Source organism: Bison bison, unplaced genomic scaffold (assembly GCF_000754665.1).
Source record: "Bison bison bison isolate TAMUID 2011002044 unplaced genomic scaffold, Bison_UMD1.0 scf7180017864519, whole genome shotgun sequence".
NCBI lineage: Eukaryota > Metazoa > Chordata > Mammalia > Artiodactyla > Bovidae > Bison > Bison bison.
The window spans coordinates 20,125,373-20,136,892 of record NW_011495072.1 but is presented as its reverse complement, the minus strand read 5'-3'; positions in this window follow the sequence as shown (position 1 = coordinate 20,136,892).

The window sequence follows — 11,520 nt, the reverse complement described above, 5'->3', positions numbered from 1 at the left end:
TGGCGGCAATCACCATCTACAGTGATTTTGGAGCCCCCAAAATAAAGTCTGACACTGTTTCCACTGTTTCCCCATCTATTTCCCATGAAGTGATGGGACCAGATGCCATGATCTTCGTTTTCTGAATGGTGAGCTTTAAGCCAACTTTTTCACTCTCCTCTTTCACTTTCATCAAGAGGCTTTTTAGTTCCTCTTCACTTTCTGCCATAAGGGTGGTGTCATCTGCATATCTGAGGTTATTGATATTTCTCCCTGCAATCTTGTTTCCAGCTTGTGATTCATCCAGCCCAGCATTTCTCATGGTGTACTCTGCTATAAGTTAAATAAGCAGGGTGACAACATACAGCCTTGATGTACTCCTTTTCCTATTTGGAACCAGTCTGTTGTTTCATGTCCAGTTCAAACTGTTGTTTCCTGTTTCTCAAGAAACTGCCTCTTGAGAAACTCTGTTTCTCAGGTGGTCTGGTATTCCCATCTCTTTCAGAATTTTCCACAGTTTATTGTGATCCACACAGTCAAAGGCTTTGGCATAGTCAATAAAGCAGAAATAGAGGTTTTTCCAAAGAATAGCAAGGAGAGATAAGAAAGCCTTCCTCAGTGATCAATACAAAGAAAGAGATATCTTCAAGAAAATTAGAGATACCAAGGGAACATTTCATGCAAAGATGGGCTCAATAAAGGACAGAAATGGTATGGACCTAACAGAAGCAGAAGATATTAAGAAAAGGTGGCAAGAATACACAGAAGAACTGTATAAAAAAGAGCTTCACGATGAGAGCTTCACCAGATAATCATGATGGTGTGATCACTCACCTAGAGCCACACATCCTTGAATGTGAAGTCAAGTGGGCCTTAGAAAGCATCACTATGAACAAAGCTAGTGGAGGTGATGGAATACCAGTTGAGCTATTTCAAATCCTGAATGGTGATGCTGTGAAAGTGCTGCACTCAATGTGCCAGCACATTTGGAAAACTCAGCAGTGGCCACAGGATTGGAAAAAATCAGTTTTCATTCCAATCCCAAAGAAAGGCAATGCCAAAGAATGCTCAAACTACCGCACAATTGTACTCATCTCACACACTAGTAAAGTAATGCTCAAAATTCTCCAAGCCAGGCTTCAGCAACACGAGAACCATGAACTTCCAGATGTTCAAGCTGGTTTTAGAAAAGGCAGAGGAACCAGAGATCAAATTGCCAACATCTGCTGGATCACTGAAAAAGCAAGAGAGTTCCAGAAAAACATCTATTTCTGCTTAGTCCATAAGTCGCGTCCAATTCTTTGTAACTCCGTGGAATATAGTTTGCCAGGCTCTTCTGCCCATGGAATTTTCCAGGCAAGATTACTGGGTGAGTTGCCATTTACTACTCTGGGGGATCTTCTTGACTCATGGATTGAACCCTGGGTTCAATCTGCATTGGTAGGTGCAGATTGGTTTTCTGCATTGGTAGGTGGATTCTTTACCACTAACACCACCTGAGAAGCCCCTATTTTTCTCTGAGTGCTTCAGAAATTCAGAGCCATGGAAATTTTATTTTCTTAGGGAGACTCTTAGTCATTAGATCCAGAAGTCTAAGTGAAATCTGGTTCAGGACAGCTTTCTGCTGAAAGAAATTTTGAGGAATCAGAAAGCATTTGGGAAAATTTAATGGGCCACTGTCTCTGGTGTCTTTGCTGGTCTATAAAGAATGGAGATGGTGAGAAAAGTGTCAAAGAAAATAACCTGTATTGACCCACAGAGATTGGAAAGTTGACTGTAGATTAATATTTCATTCATTTATTCAACAAAGCTCATGAGAGGCTGACAAGGAGTTACAGGTATAAAGTAAAAGCCCCTGTGCTCAAGTTCACAGTCTTGGGAGGAGCACAGACACCTTAGCAATCCGCATCCAGTTTGATGACACATTTTTCCTGGGAAACACTGACAGTCCTGAGGAGAGCAATGCGACTCAAACTGAAGGAGAGAATGTGGGCTGAGGAGGCTTCCCAGAGGAACAAGCATTTGTTGAGATGGTTTTGAGGACAGAAGGAGGTGTAGGATTAATGTTGGCATTATTTTTCCTAATTAAAAACCTGAATGTGTTCAGTTTGCAAGGAATTAGAGGAAACAACAATCTTGAGCCCAGTGGAGACAGCTGCTGCCATGGCTGCCTCCAGCTCTCTGCCCTGACACGGTCAGTCTATACTTTTGAAACTTGAAGGTAGGCTCCAGAGAAGAGGTGGTTTTCACGACAAAGGAACTGCCTGCTCCATCTTCACTGCTTTTCACAAGGGGGCAAAATCGACTCAGGGAGGGGGCAGGGTTCTGTGTAGGAGGGGATCACAGGGACTGCAGGAAGAGAGGCATGGAAACGCTTTATCAAACAGTAGCTTTCCTGACACAATTTCCTCTGCTGGCTGCTTTAAAGGATGTATATAAATTTAACATCGTGCGTGTGTGCTAAGTCACTTCAGTGTCTAACTGAACAGTGTCTGACTCTTTGCGACCCCATGGATTGTAGCCTGCCAGGCTCCTCTGTCCATGGGATTCTCTAGCCAAGAATATTGGAGTGGGTTGCCACGCTGTCCTCCAGGGGATCTTTTCCGCTCAGGGGTTGAACCCGAGTCTCTTCTGTCTCCTTAATTAGCAAGCAGGTTCTTTACCACTAGTGACATCTGAGAAGCCAAGATTTAACATTATAACAATTGTTAAGTGAGATTTATATGGAACTATGATTCTAAATTCTGGCTGCATGAGAATCACCTGGGGAGTGTTTTAAAAATAGTGACACCAAGGTCTTACTTCAGAGTAATTATACAAGAAAGTGGGTTATGTGGCCTGAAATTGCTTTTTTGGCCTTTAAAAATGTTAAAAAAGAAACTTCATTAATTACTGGTGCACAGTAGGGTTAAGGAATTGAGTGGAGAAAGCCAAGGTTTCCAAGCATTTAACACTGCCTTTTAAACTAAGATTTTCAGCTGTTCAGGGTGGCTTTCAAAATCATGATTTAGATTCAGAAACAGTAAACTAAATAGTGCCCCTCCTTATCAGTTAACAACTATCTTGCTCAAGGTATCGTGCTGGGAACCCGAGGAAATAAGAGAATAAAAAGAAGGGGGACAAGGGTGGGAAGGCATCTTCTCCACGCCTTCATCTATGTCTTCAAGGAGTTCACAACCCACTTGGGGAAATTATCTAATCACGTGTTGGTTGCATTTTTTGCTTGTTTGTTTGTTTTTGGATTGTGAGAGATAGCCAACTTTAACTAGCTTAGGACCCAAGAAGCTTGTAGAATCCAAGGACCAGCAAGTGGTTGGACTTATGCTCGAGTTGGACCCAGGATTAGAGACCAGCAGGCGCACCATCTATCTCTGCACAAATAGTACGTCTGCTGGCACTGCTCTCGTTGCAACTTCAGTCACCCGGAGGCACTGGCGGCCTCTCACACTCAAGCCCACAGAGAATCACTCCGAATTTAATAGGCACCAGGCAAAGGAGGGGTTAGTTTTACGTTTAGTGTTTGAGGGACACCTGAGTGGAGGTGTGTACTATGCAGTCAGAAATGGATCAATGTCCTCGCCTCAAATTCCACGATGGGGTGGCTTCTAACACATATTCCTCTTTCACCAGGTTCCCTGGGCTGGCCCACTATCGAGAGAAAGTGTTCAAGGATTCAGTTCAGTTCAGTTCAGTCACTCAGTCCTGTCCGACTCTTTGTGACCCCATGAATCGCAGCATGCCAGGCCTCCCTGTCCATCACCAACTCCCGAAGTTCACTCAGACTCACGTCCATTGAGTCAGTGATGCCATCCAGCATCTCATCCTCTGTCGTCCCCTTCTCCTCCTGCCCCCAATCCCTCCCAGCATCAGAGTCTTTTCCAATGAGTCAACTCTTCGCATGAGGTGGCCAAAGTTAGGAAATTAAAAAAATATGCTAAGAAAAGAGCTTCTGGAAACTGACAGCGATTGGGCACCTTATTTCTGAGATGAGGAAAATAAAAAATATTAGCTTTTCTAACCACCACTGATTGCCTCGATGAGGTAGAAATAGTAGCTTCTGGTCATCTTGTTTCCTAATCAATCTAATTTAGACTTTAAAATTACAAGGAAATTTCTTAGATTTTTCTTGTTATTTCAAGTGTGATCTTATCAGTCCGGCTGACCTCTAACTAAAGATGATGATAATTGTGATCATGAACCCAAAAGTGAATAATCTATTTTCTTTTCAGTGATATGTGAACACACACACAGAGCACTCTTTTAAATTGACCTCATCATTAAAATTGCCTAAAATATTCCTAAACACTTGAGAATGTGAAACTTTCCATCTAGTTCCTATTTCTCTCAGACAGAAATATGTTTTAAGAAGATTTTAAAAATAAACTATATTAAACCCCTTACTGGAAAAAAGTCACTTCTGGACAGAGACCAAGTCAAAGCAATTTTAGTTCAAATTGGTTTTCCTGGAAAAGTTGAAAATGTAGTTCAGAAAAGAAACGCCTTGGCAACTTTACAAATCAACAAAATCAGTCTACATATCCTCAACCACAGTAATTCTCAGTACTACTGAAGGAAAGAGTCTCCTGGCGAGCTTGTTAAAATGCAGATTTCAGGGTCCAGACTGTATTAATATTAATAGCTCTCCCGCAGACCTGGGTACTTTTGGTACAGGAGATTTGAAGATCACAGTTCAATTAACTGAAAAGACAAACACAGAGATTTATAAAAGTTGGTACCTGACTTGATATACCTGTTGCAGTTTTAGATTCAGCTTGGTGATATTTCAAAAACCCCATGCTGCTAATTGAAATTCCTGAGTATGTGGTGGTGATTTCATCTGGATTTCTCATGACGATTGACCCTCTACTGACATAAGCCTTTTGGTTTAGCCATCATTGAAATCCTGTCTAAATAGGATAGAAAGAGAAAAATAGGAAGTGAGAAAAGTAGAAAGCCGTTGCCTACATTGACTGCGTTTATGCCCGGTGTTCTCAGGATGCATCAGGAAGGTTCACTTTCATGAGCCTGCCCAGGTTAGTTTACTTCTGACCACTAATTGCACTTTGTCTAGATCTTTCAGATCAGTAGATGAACAAACCACAATACTTCTAGGGCCTACAGTACTTGATTTGAGCTGTAGGTCCTTAGCTTTTCTTCATGGTGGTGGCTATGGTGTATTGATTTCAAGTTACTAAAGTTACTGCCCTGGTTTTAAGTGTACTCTCATGACCTCTCAATAAGGCATAACCACCCTCAAATTGCATATGTTTATATATATATGTGCCTTCTGATAGCTGGTATTTGGACTCTTTACCAGAGAGAAACAGATATTTCATAGAATCAAGCCTTAAAAACCACATACTCAGCAAACTACCCAAATACATTGAGTGTAGTTTGTATTTAGAAATAATACGGTTAATGTTTAGTCCAATAATTATGTAGTAGTCATCGTTCTTATTTCAGGAGACTGAATGACAACAAGGATAATATTGAGGTTTGTTAAAACAGTGGAAATATTTGAAATGTAGATGTATGTGTTTATTTGGCCTTTAGAGGTTTGTTTGGGTGTTTTTTTTTTTATCTTTAAAGGCAGTTAAATGTTTCTATTTTATTTCTTTTTCAATGGCATTATACACTTTTTAAATGAAACAAAATTTAGTTGAAATAAATTTTTTCATCTCCAAAAAAAAAAAAAAAAAGTTGGTAGGATGAGAATGAGGAATTGTGTTAATGATGATGTTTTGCTTTGCTTCACTGATGGCTCAGTGAGTAAAGAATCTAAATGCAATGCAGGAGACACAGGAGATGTGAGTTCAGTCCCTGGGTCAGGAAGATCTCCTGGAAGGGGAAATGATGGCCCACTCCAATACTCTTGCCTAGAGAATCCCATGGACAGAGGAGCCTGGTGACCTACAGTCCATGGGGCCACAAAGAGCTGGACGTGACTAAACACACACACATATTTTGTTATGAAGCTATTTTGTTATAAGCTAAACACAACTTATCTCTTAGCCCCCCTCAGCAGGGCCAGCTGACTTAATGTCATAGGACAACCTGGTTTGAGGCACAGATCTGTCACTCTGTGTGTGACATTGGGTAAGTCATTCACTGTCTTTGGGTTTCAGTTTTCTTTTCTGTAAAGTGAGGTGACTGGATGATATCAGTGGTCCTTAACCTTTTTGAGATGTGGCTCCTTTGAGCAGCTAAGAAAATTCTTCCATTTTTTTCTCCAGAAAAGTACACAAATACACTTGCACAAGTACACGTGCATTTTTGCACACAAATTTAGGGAGGGTCACAATTCCCTTAACATGCTTACAGGGACTTCCTGAGCCAGTGATGCTCAGAACTGGAGAAATGGCTCATCTCAACTATGCCTCATACCCCCTCCCATTCAGATTTGTTCCACTGGGGCATCTCCACTCCCTGCCCCATGTGGGGCATCACCTCTGTCAACGACAGGCATGGCACTTCATGAAGCTGCATAAATCCAATCATTATAAGACTCTACAGAAGTAGGTGACATGATCTTCAATTTATAAATGAGAAAACGGAGGTTTGTAAAGGTGAAATCACTTGTCCGAGGTCACATGCTTGTAACAAACAGGCTCTGGATCTGACCCTGAGCTCTTAACCTCTCTGCTGGATAATTCTTTGTTGTGGGGTCTGTCCTGTGCCCTGTGAGATGTTGAACAGCATCCCTGGCCTCTACCCATTAGATGCCAATAATGTCCTGCCTCTCCCAAATTGTGACAACCAAAAGTGTCTCTAGATATCACCAAATATACCCTGGTGTGCAAACTAGCCCCCAGCAGAGAACCACATTACGTTCTCCTGATTACATTACTACAGTGAGCTGCAGTCACTGGGGAGGAAATAGGGACTCTGAGGACAGGAGAAAAGTTAAGAACCATGATGCCAAGCTCTCACGTACTTCAGGAAGGAACAAACCATAGGTCATTTCCAGCTTCAAGATTCCCTAAATTCTTAATTTCTAAAAATGTTCCTGTTGAGCTTTAATGTAATGGTAAAATGCTTGTGTGCACCTGAGTTACTCCTAAATTTGGCTGTGAGACAACAAAAGCTGTTGCTCTTTGAACAACCTCTCCTACAGGCCAAACTGGCCTGTACCAACATGATTCCCAGAGAGGAATGCCAAGGTCTGAGGAAATACAGCTGGGATTTGAAATGGGATGTCAGATGGCCTCAGTGTTGTGTTTAGCAAGGCTGCCCTGTGGCTTGGCTGGCAGCAGACAGGGGAGGCACAGGAAATGAGAAGTTTGTCATTTTTGCCACTTACTGGTTGCTTTCCCAAAGCACTTGAAATGGTTGCTAGACCCAACTGGTCCAACTGAGACAGTTACTTGATCCGGTTTGGGGGATTATGAAATTGAGAGCTAGAAAAGTCAATATTGGATGGTGTTGGGGGTGGGTGTGGGGTTATATGAGGGGGACTGTTATACACAAAAGTTCTATTTAAAAATAATCTAGTGGATTATTATATTTAAAATGGCTAACCAACAAGGTCCTACCAGAGAGCACATGGAACTCTGCTCAAAAGTTATGTGGCAGCCTGGATGGGAGGGGGTTTGGGGGAGAATGGATACATGTATTTGTATGGCTGAATTCCTTCACTGTCCACCTGAAAATGTCAGGACATTGTTAATCGGCTGTACCCCATTACAAAATAAAAAGTTAAAAACATTAAAAAAAACATGGAAGAAAATAATCTAGTGGAACAAAGCACGAAGATACGGTTACAGGAAGCTTTTAAAGTGTTTGAGAAAAATCGCAATGCTTTGCAGCTTGACTGATGCTGGTTGTATCTCCTGAGAAGGAAATTTAGATTCAAATTCCAGCCCTACATATCAAAGGTTCCCAAGAGACCTATTCAGTAAACAAATGTTTACGTATTTACAACGTGTCAGACACTCTGATCAAAAACAGAGCCTGGCCCTGGACTAGGTTTCAGTCTGGAGAGGGAATGACCATAGCCAGGAAGCTCGGCTGTAGTAGCGATATGCTCAGGCGCTCTGGGGGGCACCCAGGCTAGACAGTCCATCATGGAGATCCAGAAAGACTTCCTAATGAAGTCTGAGTTCAGTAAGACTTAGCTGGGCAAGGGTAGGGGCAGATTGTGTAGAGAGTCTTGGGAATAGCAGGTACTGAACAAATGGAGATGCTTGGATGGGAAGGAGAGGAGATTCTGGGGCACTCTTGGGGAGGGCACGCCCACAGCGAGGCTGGAGCAGAGGTTGGGGAAGAGGTGGGTGGGGTGGAAAGATGAGGTTGTAAGAGGTTGTGTCGGGATTTAGCTGGGACGGTTTTAAGATTCCTGCAGACCTCGATGCTTTTGAAAGCCCCGTCATATCGAACATGAAAATGTATCCTGATTCCATCTTAAATTAATTTACAAGTAACAATGAGTTGAATTTCTGTTGACTCTTAAATAGCTTGCTCCTTTCTATTTCAAAGTTTTCTTTTTGTATTTCAGAGCAAGTAATTTTTTTTTCCCCCAAATACCAAACCTCTTCAAAGGGTATTAAAAAGCTGATACGCTGCTCTAGGCACCATGCTTATAGGGCTGTAATCACAATTCTTTGTTTTAAACTTGCAGGTTTAAACCTGCATAAAGCTGATAACTGCCCCCTCCACTGCCCAGTGTCCATTCTCTCCCTTCTCCCTTCAGCAGGCCTGAGAGCACTCAGTTAGAGTGGCCCCAGCTTCTCTTGCAGCAAGGAACAGCCATGTGACCAAAGTTTTGTCCACTGGGGTGTGAGCAGAAGCGACCTGTGAAATTTTCCGTTCATATATTTAAAAAGGAAGCTGTCTGCCCCTCTTCCTTTTTATCCCATCTCTGCCAGCTGAGTATGGGAATATGTATGGGAATATGGACATGGTAGTTGGCGGGGAGGTATTCTTGCCTAGAGAATTGCATGCGTTGGAGAAGGAAATGGCAACCCACTCCAGTATTCTTGCCTGGAGAATCCCAGGGACAGAGGAGCCTGGTGGGCTTCTGTCCATAAGGTCACACAAAGTTGGACACGACTGATGCGACTTAGCAGCAGCAGCAGTTGGGGGAAATGTCAGCCACATAGACAGGGGTAATACTCCAGGGCAGTGGCTCTTGAACTGTAGCATCAGAGTCACCTGGAGGGCTTGTTAACACACAGATCGCTGGGCCCCATCACCAGGAATTATGAGTCACTGGGTCTGAATCATTCCTAACAAGTTTCCAGGGGATGCTGATGCTGCTGGTAGGGAACCACACTTTGAACACTATCCCCTAAAGGGTGGTGGAGCACTAAGAAGATACTTGGGTGTCTGGACAACCCTGGGGGGGCAAGGGGGTAGAGATCTGTCTTCCATCTGGACTGCTTGTTTTTTTCTTGAAACCTCTATCGCTTTGGGTCTTGTTGTTACATCAGCTTAATCTACAGCAGCTAATCCATGTTAAGGATATTAAGCTTTGCCCAGGGAGGTAGTATACTGTGTGACTGAGTATGGGGAGCATGTGCATGCTCAGTCGTGTCCGACTCTTTGTGATCCAATGGACTGTATGTAGCCCGCCAGGCTCCTCTGTTCATGGGATTCTTCAGGTAAGAATACTGGAGTGGGTTTCCATGCCCTCCTCCAGGGGTCTTCCCAATCCAGGGATCGAATCTGTGGCTCCTTTGACTCCTGCGTTACAGGTAGATTCTTTTCTGCTGAGCCACGGGGAAACCCTTGAGTATGGGGAACTGGATTTGCATCTCAGTTATGCCACTTCCTTAGCTTCCTAGATTTGGAGTAAGTTCTTTAACCTCTTGTGACTCTGTTTTCCCATCTATTAAGTGGATTTAAGTGGACAAGTTTCCCTAAACCTCACACACCCTTTCTAGACCATGTTCATCACCAGGACCACAGAACTCTGTGCCCAAGGGCCATGAATGCACTTCCTTGAGCTGTATGAACATCTTCTCTGGCGCTGCCCTTCTGATGACTGCCTGTGCCTTCCAGGTACCACCCTAGGTCTGAGATGTTACCACAGAGTGACTGTAGGACAAAGATGTGAGTGAAACTTGAATGGGCAGGCTGGCATGTCCTGTGTTAAAATGAGGCCTCTCTGGCGTGTGATGATTGAACAGAGAGTGAGGAAAAAACAAGGGGGGTGGCAGGTGAACTGTGGGCCAGAGGCAAGCTCTCCAAGTTGTCACATTTCAGTGGCATGGAATAATTTATAAATCTGAGAATTCTAGATTTGAGCGTAGCTTTTCAGTATATTTGTCAAGATAGGAGAATAGAGCATATTTTATTTAACAGTTTGATAGCTTGATTTATGATTTTAAAATATTTAGACGTATGGCCTATGGACTTCTATCTGGACTCCTTGGCCTGCAAATTTAAGCCCAAGCCTGGTTACTGTGTTGGTCTGGCATGAAGACTAAATAAAAGAAGACATGAAAAATACTCAAAACAATGGTACACGTGGTATGTGTGCACCATTAGCAATGATGACACCTAATTCTCTTGAGGGCAACATGGACCTCGTGAAAGACTTAAAGCAGAATATGACACTTGCTTACTATGTTTTCTACAAATATTGACTAAGGGTCTACTCTGTGCCTGGCATTGTTCTGGGAGCTGCCAATAATAGTGGTGAACAAAATAAAGCTCTATTTCCAATGAATGTATATTAGAGTGGGGGGGGGTGGTTAAACAGATAAAAATAACTATTTTATCTTTAAGATTCAAGTGATGGGTTTTGGTTTTAGAAAGATCATACTGGCTGGAGGGAGGTAAGATTGCACTTAGAGTCAGGAGCTTGTCGGGATAATTCAAAGAAGAGATGGGCTTCCCAGGTGGCTCAGCAGTAAAGCATCCAGCTGCCAATGCAGGAGACACAAGAGACTTGGGTTCGTCCCTGGATCTGGAAGATCTCCTGGAGAAGGAAATGCCAACCTACTCCAGTATTCTTGTCTGGAAATTTCCGTGGACAGAGGAGCCTGGTGGGGTCCATGGGGTCTCAAAGAGCTGGACATGACTGAGCACACATACACACAAAGAAGAGATGATGGTTGTCTGATGCCAGGTAGTGGAAGAGTGAATAAAGATCAGTGAAAAGAGTAAAAAAAGATTAACCTAGTAGAATGATGGCACTTGGTGATTAATGGATATTGGGAGTAAGACTGAAAATAGGAATCAAGGGTGACAGCTAGGATTCTGAGGTACCGGGATACTGGTGATGCTGGTCGCTGAGATTTAGATAGAACACAGGAGAAGAAATGAATTTGGAGAGGAGGAGGTTTTGGAGATTTGGGGTTTCAGATGCCCATAGAGCACCGACGTGGAGATGTCCGTAGGCAGTTTTATATCTGGGCAGATCTTTGGCCAGTTAGAAAGTGTCTCAGTGGTGATAGCCAAAAGCAGCATGCTGCAAGCATTCAATGGGAATGTAGAGGCAGAAGTAGTGAGGAAGTAGAAGCAGAAAGACAGCAGTTTTGTCAGGAGTGTGGGCTGTGCAGGCACCCTGAGAAGGAGGTGAAGTGCAAGGAAACTTTG